This window comes from Ascaphus truei, chromosome 21 (assembly GCF_040206685.1).
Source record: "Ascaphus truei isolate aAscTru1 chromosome 21, aAscTru1.hap1, whole genome shotgun sequence".
NCBI lineage: Eukaryota > Metazoa > Chordata > Amphibia > Anura > Ascaphidae > Ascaphus > Ascaphus truei.
The window spans coordinates 1,551,495-1,564,008 of record NC_134503.1 but is presented as its reverse complement, the minus strand read 5'-3'; the positions used below and the strand labels follow the sequence as shown (position 1 = coordinate 1,564,008).

Sequence of the window (12,514 nt, the reverse complement as noted above, 5' to 3'; positions counted from 1 at the left end):
GAGAGGGGGAGATGGGGAAGGAGAGAGAGTGAAAGGGGGAGAAGTGGAAGGAGAGAGGGGGAGATGGGGAAGGAGAGAGTGAGAGGGGAAGATGTGGAAGGAGAGAGAGTGAAAGGGGGAGAAGTGGAAGGAGAGAGAGAGGGGGAGATGGGGAAGGAGAGAGTGAGAGGGGGAGATGGGGAGGGAGAGAGTGAGAGGGGGAGATGTGGAAGGTGAGACAGTGAAAGGGGAAGAAGTGGAAGGAGGGAGAGCAGGGGAGATGGGGAAGGAGAGAGAGAGGGGGAGATGGGGAAGGAGAGAGAGTGAAAGGGGGAGAAGTGGAAGGAGAGAGAGAGGGGGAGATGGGGAAGGAGAGAGTGAGAGGGGGAGATGGGGAGGGAGAGAGTGAGAGGGGGAGATGTGGAAGGTGAGACAGTGAAAGGGGAAGAAGTGGAAGGAGGGAGAGCAGGGGAGATGGGGAAGGAGAGAGAGAGGGGGAGATGGGTAAGGAGAGAGTGAGAGGGGGGGATGGGGAAGGAGAGAGAGAGAGGGGGAGATGTGGAAGGTGAGAGAGGGGGAGATGGGGAAGGAGAGAGAGAAGGGGGGATGGGGAAGGAGTGAGAGGGGAGATTGGGAAGGAGTGAGAGGGGAGATGGGGAAGGAGAGAGGGAGAGATGGGGAAGGAGAGAGAGGGGGAGATGGGGAAGGAGTTAGAGGGCGAGATGGGGAAGGAGAGTGAAAGGGGGAGAAGTGGAAGGAGAGAGAGGGGGAGATGGAGAAGGAGTGAGAGGGGGCGATGGGGAAGGAGGGGGAGAAGTGGAAGGAGAGAGAGGGGGAGATGGGGAAGGAGAGAGAGGGGGAGATGTGGAAGGTGGGAGAGGGGGGGGAGATGGGGAAGGAGAGAGAGGGGGAGATGGGGAAGGGGTGAGAGGGGGAGATGGGGAAGGAGAGAGAGGGGGAGATGGGGAAGGAGTGAGAGTGGGAGATGGGGAAGGAGAGAGAGGGGGAGATGGGGAAGGAGAGAGAGGGGGAGATGGGGAAGGAGAGAGAGTGAAAGGGGGAGAAGTGGAAGGTAGAGAGGGGGGAGATAGGGAAGGAGAGAGGGGGGAGATGGGGAAGGAGAGAGAGTGAGTGGGGGAGATGGGGAAGAAGAGAGAGTGAGAGGGGGAGATGGGGAAGAAGAGAGAGTGAGAGGGGGAGATGGGGAAGGAGGGAGAGTGAGAGGGGGAGATGAGGAATGAGGGAGAGAGAGAGGGGGAGATGAGGAAGGAGAGAGTGAGAGGGGAGATGGGGAAGGAGAGAGGGGGAGAGGGGGAAGGAGGGAGAGAGAGAGGGGGAGATGAGAAAGGAGGGAGGGAGAGAGGGGGAGATGAGGAAGGAGAGAGTGAGAGGGGAGATGGGGAAGGAGAGAGGGGGAGAGGGGGAGAGGGGGAAGGAGGGAGAGAGAGAGGGGGAGATGAGGAAGGAGAGGGGGAGATGGAGAAGGAGACAGAGAGTGAGAGGGGGAGAGGGGGAGATGGGGAAGGAGAGAGCGGGAGAGGGAGGAGATGGGGAAGGAGAGGGGGAGATGGAGAAGGAGAGAGGGGAAGATGGGGAAGGAGAGAGGGGAAGATGGGGAAGGAGAGAGGGGGAGATGGGGAAGGAGAGGGGGAGATGGGGAAGGAGAAAGGGGGAGAAGTGGAAGGGGATAGAGTGAGAGCGGGGAAGGAGAGAGTGAGAGGGGGAGATGGGGAAGGAGAGAGAGTGAGAGGGGGGATGGGGAAGGAGAGAGAGTGAGAGGGGGAGATGGGGAAGGAGAGAGAGTGAGAGCGGGGAGATGGGGAAGGAGAGTGAGAGGGGGGAGATGGGGAAGGAGAGTGAGAGGGGGGAGATGGGGAAAGAGAGGGAGGGCTTGAGGTTGAATGAGAGAAACAGAGGGAAAGGTGAAGAAGAGAGAGGGCAGAAAGATAGGGGGAAGGGAGACAGAATGAGAGAAAGATAGTGAGTGAGGAGGAGAGAGAGCACAGTCAGGAAAGGGAGATACAGAATGGGTGAGAGGGGAGATAATGTGCAAGAGGGGGGCAGACAGAGAGGAGGGGAAGAGAGTGTGTAAGACAAGAGAGAAAGGGGGGAGAGCAGGGGTAGAAAGAGAGAGTGTATGAGAGGGAGGGGAGGGAGAAAGGATGAAATATTTTGAGTGGAAAGAGCGTATTGTAGTAAACCAAAACATCCCTTACTGCTGGTTAGAGCAGTACATTGTTAACGCTTGGAATGGATTGGTATTTAAGGGGTTAAATCCCTTTCTTCGGGTAGTTCCTATGGGAATATGTGCGTCAGTGTAACACGGGTTGTCTCGGCGCCCTGGAGACCCCAGAAATGGGTCCCGGAGCCTCCAGGGAGGGTTAGAAATAAGAGAGCCCAGTTTGGGCCAAGTCCGTTCTAAGTTCTGTTCAGAGTTATTACAAGTCCAGTTTCTAGTGACCCATATAGGGCTAAAATAGCTAGGGGGACCCCATGTCCTGTTTTTTTTAGAGCTCTGTCCCGACTTTTTGGGGTGCTGTCCCGACTTTTTGGGTGCTGTCCCAACTTTTTTTTTTTTTTTTTACCCCGTTGGCCGCGCATGATCGACCGCTCACTGTTCCTATAAGGCAGAGATTATACTACCTGCGCACCCACGCGAGACGGACCGCATCGCCTCGCGCACTCCTGCAGCCCCAGCAATCTGTGGACTTGGCTGCAGGCGATGGGGAGGCGTGGCGGGGGCATCACAAAATTGCTTTGCCTTCATTGGCTGAACCGGTCACATGACACGGACGTCACACGGCCGCGCTTGAAAAGACAAAAACTGTTGTTTCTTCAAAACGCGGCCGCGCCATCGCGCTCCGTTATGCGGCAATTTGTGCTTGCTGTGCGCGTGCTAGCATCATCATGCCGTCTATAAGCGCAGCCTAACAAGCCCACCCCACACGGCGTCCTGTGCCCGCTGAGGGGAGTGCCCCTGGTACTGGGGGCTGATTAGTTGCTGTAATGAATTTCTGGATAGAAGATCCGCGTTGTACGAGGAAGGTGTCCGTGTCCCCGGGAGAAGAGCAGCAGAGAGCGAAGCTCGGTTACAGTGTACATGTAACTGTACATACATGCACACGCGTACGTACTTCCTGTGTGTGAGCAGCAGCTCGCGGTGCAGCTCCTGGTGGGTGCGGGAAGATTTCACGGGGTTGTCGGGTTTACACGGGGGGATCAGTCTGGGGGGCGAGGAAGCTGAGACCACGTCACAAGACCACGAGGCTGGGGGAGAGGAGGTCTGGAGTCAGCTGTGCGTGTGCGTGTGCGTGTGCGTGACTTCATGCCTTACTCTCCCATGTCCCAGCACCCTCTCTGTCACCTTTCTTTAGTGTGGGCAGCATGGCACCCACTCCAAAGGGCAGCCGCAGAGAGGTCAGGACCTGACATTTTGCCCACATCCACAGCTCCTGTGATATCCTGAAAGGAAAGGGGGGGGGCAGAGAGGTAGGAGAGGGGGAGGATAGAGGTGGGGGGGGGGAGAGAGGTAGGAGAGAGAGAAAGTGAGGAGAGAAGGGAAGGGGGGGGGGACGGGAATGAGGAAAGAGGGGAAGGGGGAGACAGAGAGAGGGGAAGGGGGAGAAAGATAGTGAGGAGAGAGGGGAAGGGGGAGAAAGAGAGTGAGGAAAGGGGATGGGGAGAAAGAGAGAGTGAGGAGAGGGGAAGGGGAGGAGAGAGAGAGAGTAAGGGGGAGAAAGAGAGAGGGGAAGCGGGAGAAAGGGAGAGTTAGGAGAGAGGGGAAGGGGGAGAAAGAAAGTGAGGAAAGAGGGGAAGGGGGAGAAAGAGAGAGTGAGGAGAGAGGGGAAGAGGGAGAAAGAGTGAGGAACAGGGATGGGGGAGAAAGAGAGAGTGAGGAGAGAGGGGAAGAGGGAGAAAGCGTGAGGAACAGGGATGGGGAGAAAGAGAGAGTGAGGAGAGAGGGGAAGCGGAGAAAGAGAGAGGAAGGAGGAGAAAGAGAGAGAGGAAGCGGGAGAAAGAGAGAGGGGGCGGGAGAAAGAGAGTGAGGAGAGCGGGGAAGGGGGAGAGAGTGAGGAACAGGGATGGGGGTGAAAGAGAGAGTGAGGAGAGAGGGGGGGGGAGAAAGAGAGAGGGGAAGCGGGAGAGAGAGTGCGAAAATGGGATGGGGGAGAAAGAGTGTGGAGAGATAGGAAGGGGGAGAAAGAGAGAGTGAGGAAAGAGGGGAAAGGGGAGAAAGAGAGAGAGGGGGGACGGGGAGAAAGAGAGTTAGGAGAGAGGGGAAGGGGGAGAAAGAGAGAGTGAGGAGAGGGGAAGGGGGAGAGAGTGAGGAAAGAGGGGATGGGGGAGAAAGAGAGGGTGCGAGAGGGGAAGGGGAGAAATAGAGAGAGAGAGGAAGGGGAGAAAGAGAGAAGGGGAGAAAGAGAGAGGGGAAGCGGGAGAGAGAGTGAGGAAAGGGGGTGGGGGAGAAAGAGAGTGAGGAGAAATAGGAAGGGGGAGAGAGTGAGGATAGAGGGGAAGGGGGTGAAAGAGAGAGCGAGGAAGGGGGAGAAAGAGAGAGGGGAAGTGGGAGAGAGTGAGGAAAGGAGGTGGGAGAGAAAGAGAGTGAGGAGAGATAGGAAGGGGGAGAAAGAGAGAGTGAGAGAGGAAGGGGGAGAAAGTGAGGGGAGAGGGTAATGTGGAGAGAGGGGAAGGGGGAGAAAGAGAGAGTGAGGAGAGAGGGGAAGGGGGAGAAAGAGAGAGTGAGGAGAGAGGGGAAGGGGAGGGAGAGAGATTGAGATAAACCCACAATTAGCTTCAGCACTTTCCTGAATTCAAAACATTTTACATTTCTTAAACTTTGGGGGGGAAACTTTCAAATGTATTTAGAAATAAATAAATACATACAGTACAGTAGTTACTCATGTTACATAGTTACTCATATTACATAGTTACTCATGTTACATAGTTACTCATGTTACATAGTTACATAGTAGATGAGGTTGAAAAAAGACGTACGTCCATCAAGTTCAACCTATGCTAAATTTAGACAACAGATACTTTATCCTATATCTATACTTACTTATTGATCCAGAGGAAGCAAACAAAAAACCTCAGTGTTATATCATCCAATAAGGGGAAAAATAAATTCCTTCCTGACTCCAAGAATTGGCAATCGGATTAATCCCTGGATCAACATCCTTCCCATGTATACTTATTTGGTATATCCCTGTATACCTTTCCCATCTAAAAAGATGTCCACCCTCTTCCTGAAGAAATCTACTGTACAGTATCTGCCATCACAGTCTCCATGGGGAATATAATACTTATGTGAAGAACGAGGAGGGGGAGATTCCTTGTAAAATACAGCAATATTTCTTTAAACAGAAGCAGGGAGAAACCCTCATCCGATATGCAGGACACTTCTTCCCGGTGCTGGGGAAGATACTAGCTCCTTTTAAAATGAATGAAACTAAAATATTCCCCAGCGCTGGGAAGCTGCATCACAGCGTATTAAATAAGCACCGTACAGAGGGAGCTCAATGTTACCTGCACTGCACGGGCACAGGGGGGGTCATCCTCCAGTGCAGATCACTGCGCAAGAGACAAGCCGGAGAGAGAGGGGTTAACAAACAGGCTGAGATACGCCTGCGGTGAGGAGAGGGAACATGGGGGTGGGGGGAGGGGTACGGGGGGTCAAACAAAGATGGTTTCACAAAGGGGTGACCAATTCCAGTCCTCAAGGGCCACCAACAGGCCAGGTTTTCAGGACATCCCTGCTTCAGCACAAGTGGCTCAATCAGTGGCTCGGTCTTCGACAGCACCACCTGTGCTGAAGCAGGGATATCCTGAGAACCTGGCCTGTTGGTGGCCCTTGAGCACTGGAGTTGGCCGCCCCTGGTTTCAAAGCACCTGGCTGGGAAAAGGGGTAACCCTTTCAGGGCTCAGCGCGCAAAGCGCTGGCACACCCCTGTGGCCCTGAAGGGGTTAACGTGAGCACATGAGCTGCGGATCTGTGGGTGGAAAGCTCTTAATAATGGATTGTGAGTCTCTGCTCTCTGGTTTCACTGCTCCAGCAGAGCCCAACATTAACCCTTACCCTACAGGGGGCGGGGGGGGGGGTGCCGACACTTCCCATTGATGGGGTCACATGATTGTCATCATTGTGTCACAGGGGACAAGGTTTAAATATCCCCCAGGAATATCTGAAGGAAAAAGAGGCAGAGGGGGACGGGGCTTGGGGGGAAGAGGGAGGGGGGGGGGGGACACACACAATCCCAAAATAACTGTGTAACATTATCCTGACATATACCCACATCCTTCAGTGTCAGAGATGTTACAGGCTGCAGCACTGAAAGGGTTACAGTGAAATGTGTACATTGTAACACTGCTTGTCCTGACAGTCACTTTCTCACATCACCATGTGTCTTCCCTGCCTGTCCCTGTCTCTCCCTGCCTGTGCCTGTCTCTCCCTGCCTGTCCCTGTCTCTCCCTGCCTGTCCCAGTCTCTCCCTGCCTGTCCCTGTCTCTCCCTGCCTGTCCCAGTCTCTCCCTGCCTGTCCAGTCTCTCCCTGCCTGTCCCTGTCTCTCCCTGCCTGTCCCTGTCTCTCCCTGCCTGTCCCAGTCTCTCCCTGCCTGTCCAGTCTCTCCCTGCCTGTCCCAGTCTCTCCCTGCCTCTCCCAGTCTCTCCCTGCCTGTCCCAGTCTCTCCCTGCCTGTCCCAGTCTCTCCCTGCCTGTCCCTGTCTCTCCCTGCCTGTCCCAGTCTCTCCCTGCCTGTCCCAGTCTCTCCCTGCCTGTCCCAGTCTCTCCCTGCCTGTCCCTGTCTCTCCCTGCCTGTCCGTCTCTCCCTGCCTGTCCCAGTCTCTCCCTGCCTGTCCCCGTCTCTCCCTGCCTATCCCAGTCTCTTCCTGCCTGTCCCAGCATATCCATGTATCTCCCTGTCTGTCCGTGTCTCTCCCTGCCTGTCCCTGTCTCTCCCTGCCTGTCCCAGTCTCTCTCTGCCTGTCCCAGCATGTCACTGCCTGTCCCTGTCTCTCCCTACCTGTCCCTGTCTTTCCCTGCCTGTCCCAGTCTCTCCATGCCTGTCCCTGTCTCTCCCTACCTGTCCCTGTCTCTCCCTGCCTGTCCCTGTCTCTCCCAGCCTGTCCCTGTCTCTCCCAGCCTGTCCCTGTCTCTCCCTGCCTGTCCCTGTCTCTCCCTGCCTGTCCCTGTCTCTCCCTGCCTGTCCCTGTCTCTCCCTGCCTGTCCCTGTCTCTCCCTGCCTGTCCCAGTCTCTCCCTGCCTGTCCCAGTCTCTCCCAACCTGTCATTGTCCCTGTCCCGTATGCATCTACTGTATCACACAATAACTGTTTCCCGTCCCAACATCAGAGCAAACATTTAGTAACATTCTTACTAGTTAAACGTGGGGTATATTGTGGAATATTCATTGTTGTGACCTTCGTGATTCATAAGAATACAGAGTGTGAGCTCTTCGGGGCAGGGACTCCTTTTCCTAATGTTTACCTGTATGTTTGCGGCGCTTATTCCCACGGTGTGGAATATCTCCTTATTACTGCTGTGAGGAGCTCTGTACACAGTCAGTGCGATATACTGTACATACACGCAGGTAGAAAGGAAAGTACAATACATGATGTAACAGAAAAGGGTTTAAGAGAAACCAGGACACAGAATGTGACGGCAGATAAGAAGCCCCCCCCCAGCGCCCCTCTCCCCCCGTGTGTGCCCCCCTGCGCCCCTCTCCCCCTCCCCCACCTGCGCCCGCAGGATATGTCCCATCACTCTGCTAACCCCCTGAATGCCATTAAGTTGTGCAAGTTTCTCCGGCAGTGAAGGGGCCACACACAGGACACGCGTGGTCTGGGGTCTTACATGGTCTTGGCTTGGCTGCTCTGCTGTCCCGGGTTCTGTGACATCCCCAGGCGTGCTGGGACCCTCCAGGCAGGACACGGAGTTACCGTGGGAGCCGGAGAAGTGGCTGCGCGTGACAGCGGATTCTGACCGGCTCCGGTTTCCGACTTTCCCAGCGCACGTTAATTTTTAAACGGCTCCGATTGTCTGTAAGCAGCGGGACCCAGGACCAGCAGTCCCCTCGCTCTGCGCATTACACGCAGAAACTCTCTCCCCGGCAACAGTTCCCCCCAACCCAAAGCGTGTCACGTGGGAGATAAGGGGATCTGTATCATATCTCCCCCAGTGACAGGAGTTGTCATGACAATTTGGTTTATAAACCTCAACCCCTCACTGACCGCCCCACTGAACATGGGGGGGTCAAAAGCCACGATCACCCCCCCCCCCCCCAGGATATTCACAATGCACATTTTGAAGGCATTAACCCCTTTCCATGCCAGAAGGGTCTGCAACACCCACTCTACACACTAACCATGGGAACGTCAACTCAAGCTACCAACAGGTCAGGTTTTCAGGATGTCCCTGCTTCAGCACAGGTAGCTCAATCAGATCCACCTGTGCTGAAGCAGGGATATCATGAAAAGCTGACCTGTTGGTTGCTCTTGAAGGCTGTAGTTGGCATCCCCTGTACTAACCGTTTGCAGGCAGTAGAGATGTTGCAATAAGCGTAATTATGAGGAGGGGGGTGGGAACACAAACACTGAGGGCGGCTGCGGGTTTTGTGCACGCGTGTTCCTGCCGCACAAACACGGATCAATAGACTTCTTTATCTGCCTGCAGTTTTGACTTCTCACCACGAGGTGGCAGCAAAATATCATACTGCGCATCTGCAGAATTGTTACTGTTATTATTATTATTAATATAATATATTATTAATAATAATAGCATGTTCTTGTATAGCGCTGCTAGTTTTACGTAGCGCTTTACAGAGACATTTTGCAGGCACAGGTACCTGCCCCGTGGAGCTTACACTTTATGTTTTTGGTGCCTGAGGCACAGGGAGATAAAGTGACTTGCCCAAGGAGTTGACACCGGGAATTGAGCCAGGTTCCCCTGCTTCACACTCAGTGCCACAATGATAAAGAACTCTTATTAACACGTTCACGTCTGAGACAGGACCTGTGCCTCACCCCATAACCGCATCCACTGCAGCAAAGGATTCTGGGCAATGGAATGCAAATGAGCACACAGTGTGTCCCTTTCCCTGCCATAGGAAAATCAGTGCCGCCACCAGTGGGCAGAACAGTATGAAGCCCCCCACATGATGCTGTCCTGTGCAGAGCTGCCTCCTTACCTTGGCTTTGCCCGCAATACTGTATGCGTTGTTCCGGTGTATGTCTGTGCACATGCATTTCTTATTACTAATAAAAATCCCACATACAAGCACATTTATATCTGACAGGTATGCAACCCGTCCCTGCCTCTCCCCATTATCTTTTAGCACAGAGGAGCGCAAACTTTTTCTGCTGTGCCCCCCTGTCTTGCCTGCCTCGGTGCTTGCGCTCTCCCTTACTTTGCAGCTGCGGCAAATGACGCTGCGGGTCACGTGACCCGCTGAGTTGCCATGGCGATGCGTCACACGGCCATCTGAATCACGGTAAGTGGTGTTGCAGAGGCCTCACGCGATCCCCCGGCATTTAATTTAAATGCCTTGGGGAAGAGCCCTGGGCCTCTGCAACCACCGCACCCTCCAGAAAAATCTCCCGCCCCCCAGTTTGCACATCCGTTTTAGCATACAATGTTACTACCCAGAATCCCTGGCTGCGACATGCACAATGAACAGTGTCACCTTTTGCTTCATATCCATTTTAACATGGACCCCTATAAGCTTATGCCTGCCCTATTAATTTCCAGTATGCCCCAGTCAGTCAGACAAGCTTCGCATGACCTGCTGCTCGTTGGTGAGATACAGAGCAGGGTTTCTGCATTCTATAAAGCTACAATGCTAAAGTTATTTTAACCTTATTTATCCAATAACAATGCCCCATTCCTGCTGCTCTAGCAAGTTGCACTTGGTCTCAACAGGTAGTTCCTCTGCCGCTCTCAGACAAAGCTAACGGGAGCCACTCATTAAGGGACATATTTACTAAACAGCACTTATGGCAACAATATCTCCAGCCCGCAGCAGATTCCTGATCGTAAGGGGATGTGAGGCGTCTGTGCAAAACAAATGTCTCATACACACTAAAATAAGGGGGGGGAGGGTAACTTCAGCCCTCGAGGGCCCCTACTCACCATCACTGTGCTATCTTTATATTGGGGTCCAACAGCTGGGAAACACATGTATGGTATCCGAGGTGGCCATTCCCTACACTAATGCAGCCACCAGTTTTTGTAGAGCTGCTTATATCTAGGCTTGTTACTTCCATTTGGCTCAATCATCCATGTCACTCCTCCCCGAGGTTTACCCTCTTGGCGACTTCATCTGATCACCATTTTGGTTGCTATGTGACCCAGGTCTCCATCTATATGTTCCGGGCCGCAGTTGCTTTACCTGTTTGAGACGGTGTCTCCCCACCACCGTCCATTCGTTCCCTTGCTGTGGTATTATTTCAGCCAGTATTAGCAAGCGGCTTCGGTGGTAGTCACGCCTATACGCCGTGTATGCATTTTTAATCACTGTCTTTATTTTGTATAGTGATATGTTTCATGTAACCCCTCGATTAGTAAAGTTATTTAATTTTCCCACCTGCTGGGGGTGTGCAGCAAAGCGGATTTCTCTCTGCAGAGTACCTTAGTATTCTCCTTATTTTGTTTTTGTCTGTACCTCAGTCCACGTCTGCACCTTATTATTCACCCTGGTCTGTGAGCTGGCAGGTCAAGCTGATTGTCTTCTCCTACCTTTCTCTGATCCTCCTGATCCAGAGGAACTTTCCAGAAAACGTGGTATCGGAACTGTGATGGTAGGGGGAAATATGGCTACTGTTTATAAAAGGTTAAGTCTGCCATTACCCCTACCTGTCAGTAATACATTGGTATTGTATTATATGTTATGTATATATATGTATTTGCTTGGTTCCAGCACCTCAGGAATCAGGGGTTAATATGTTTGCAGTAGAATTGTTGCAAATGTTATGTTGCAGTTCTACTCACCAATCAGGGCCAGGCATGTAGGCAGCACCTTCCTACCCACCAATCAGGGCCGGGCATGTAGGCAGCACCTTCCTACCCACCAATCAGGGCCGGGCATGTAGGCAGCACCTTCCTACCCACCAATCAGGGCCTGGGCATGTAGGCAGCACCTTCCTACTCACCAATCAGGGCCGGGCATGTAGGCAGCTCCTTCCTACCCACCAATCAGGGCCTGGGCATGTAGGCAGCACCTTCCTACCCACCAATCAGGGCCTTGGCATGTAGGCAGCACCTTCCTACCCACCAATCAGGGCCTTGGCATGTAGGCAGCTCCTTCCTACCCACCAATCAGGGCCTGGGCATGTAGGCAGCACCTTCCTACCCACCAATCAGGGCCTGGGCATGTAGGCAGCACCTTCCTACTCACCAATCAGGGCCTGGGCATGTAGGCAGCACCTTCCTACCCACCAATCAGGGCCGGGCATGTAGGCAGCTCCTTCCTACCCACCAATCAGGGCCTGGGTATGTAGGCAGCACCTTCCTACCCACCAATCAGGGCTGGGCATGTAGGCAGCACCTTCCTACCCACCAATCAGGGCCTGGCATGTAGGCAGCACCTTCCTACCCACCAATCAGGGCTGGGCATGTAGGCAGCACCTTCCTACCCACCAATCAGGGCCTGGGCATGTAGGCAGCTCCTGGCCCTGAGTGTTGCAATATTATGGTTTAAGTGTATAAAAAGGTGGGAGGGAGAATCCTAGCAGACAGGGAGGGAGACCCCTAGCAGACAGGGAGGGAGACCCCTAGCAGACAGGGAGGGAGATCCCTAGCAGACAGACAGGGTGGGAGACCCCTAGCAGACACATAGGGAGGGAGACCCCTAGCAGACAGGGAGGGAGACCCCCAGCAGACAGGGAGAGAGACCCCTAGCAGACAGGGAGGGTGGCCCCTAGCAGACAGGGAGGGAGACCCCTAGCAGACAGGGTGGGAGACCCCTAGCAGACACATAGGGAGGGAGACCCCTAGCAGACAGGGAGGGAGACCCCCAGCAGACAGGGTGGGAGACCCCTAGCAGACACATAGGGAGGGAGACCCCTAGCAGACAGGGAGGGAGACCCCCAGCAGACAGGGAGAGAGACCCCTAGCAGACAGGGAGGGAGACCCCTAGCAGACAGATAGGGTGGGAGACCCCTAGCAGATAGGGTGGGAGACCCCTAGCAGACAGTTACAGAGGTGTTGCTGTGACAGAGAGAAACTGCAGTGTCCAATCCAGTGCTGGTCTCAGGCCTGAAAACCAGTCCTGTAGGCACTGGGCAAAGAGAGAGAACAGGGGAAACCTCTGCCAGTAGGTCCATGCGACTAGTTAGGCCGGGTATCCCCCAGTGTCCCCAGTTGGGTATGTGTGATGTTTGTGTCTTTTGTATAGTTGTGGATATGTTTTTCCAATAAATTAATTTTATAAACTCTCGTGTTCTGCCTGGCGATATTGATCCCTGGTATTAGTCCTGGTCTCCCGTGACAGGAACGATCTAAGCTTTAAACATGTTCTGCGTCACACCCCAGAGTATAGCAACAA

The 12,514-nt window shown here is 53.9% G+C and overlaps 1 long non-coding RNA gene across 2 annotated transcripts; it reads right to left on the bottom strand.

The window, feature by feature from the left end:
• Positions 1 to 3,112: 3,112 nt before the first annotated feature.
• LOC142472386 (uncharacterized) lies at positions 3,113 to 10,985 on the bottom strand. Of its 2 annotated transcripts, XR_012789668.1 has the most exons (4): positions 10,708 to 10,985; positions 5,506 to 5,550; positions 3,344 to 3,441; positions 3,113 to 3,246 (listed from the first exon to the last, which is right to left on the bottom strand). It is a non-coding gene; the product is annotated as an uncharacterized LOC142472386 (long non-coding RNA). The 2 variants fall into 2 exon arrangements; XR_012789667.1 differs by lacking the exon at positions 5,506 to 5,550.
• Positions 10,986 to 12,514: the final 1,529 nt, after the last annotated feature.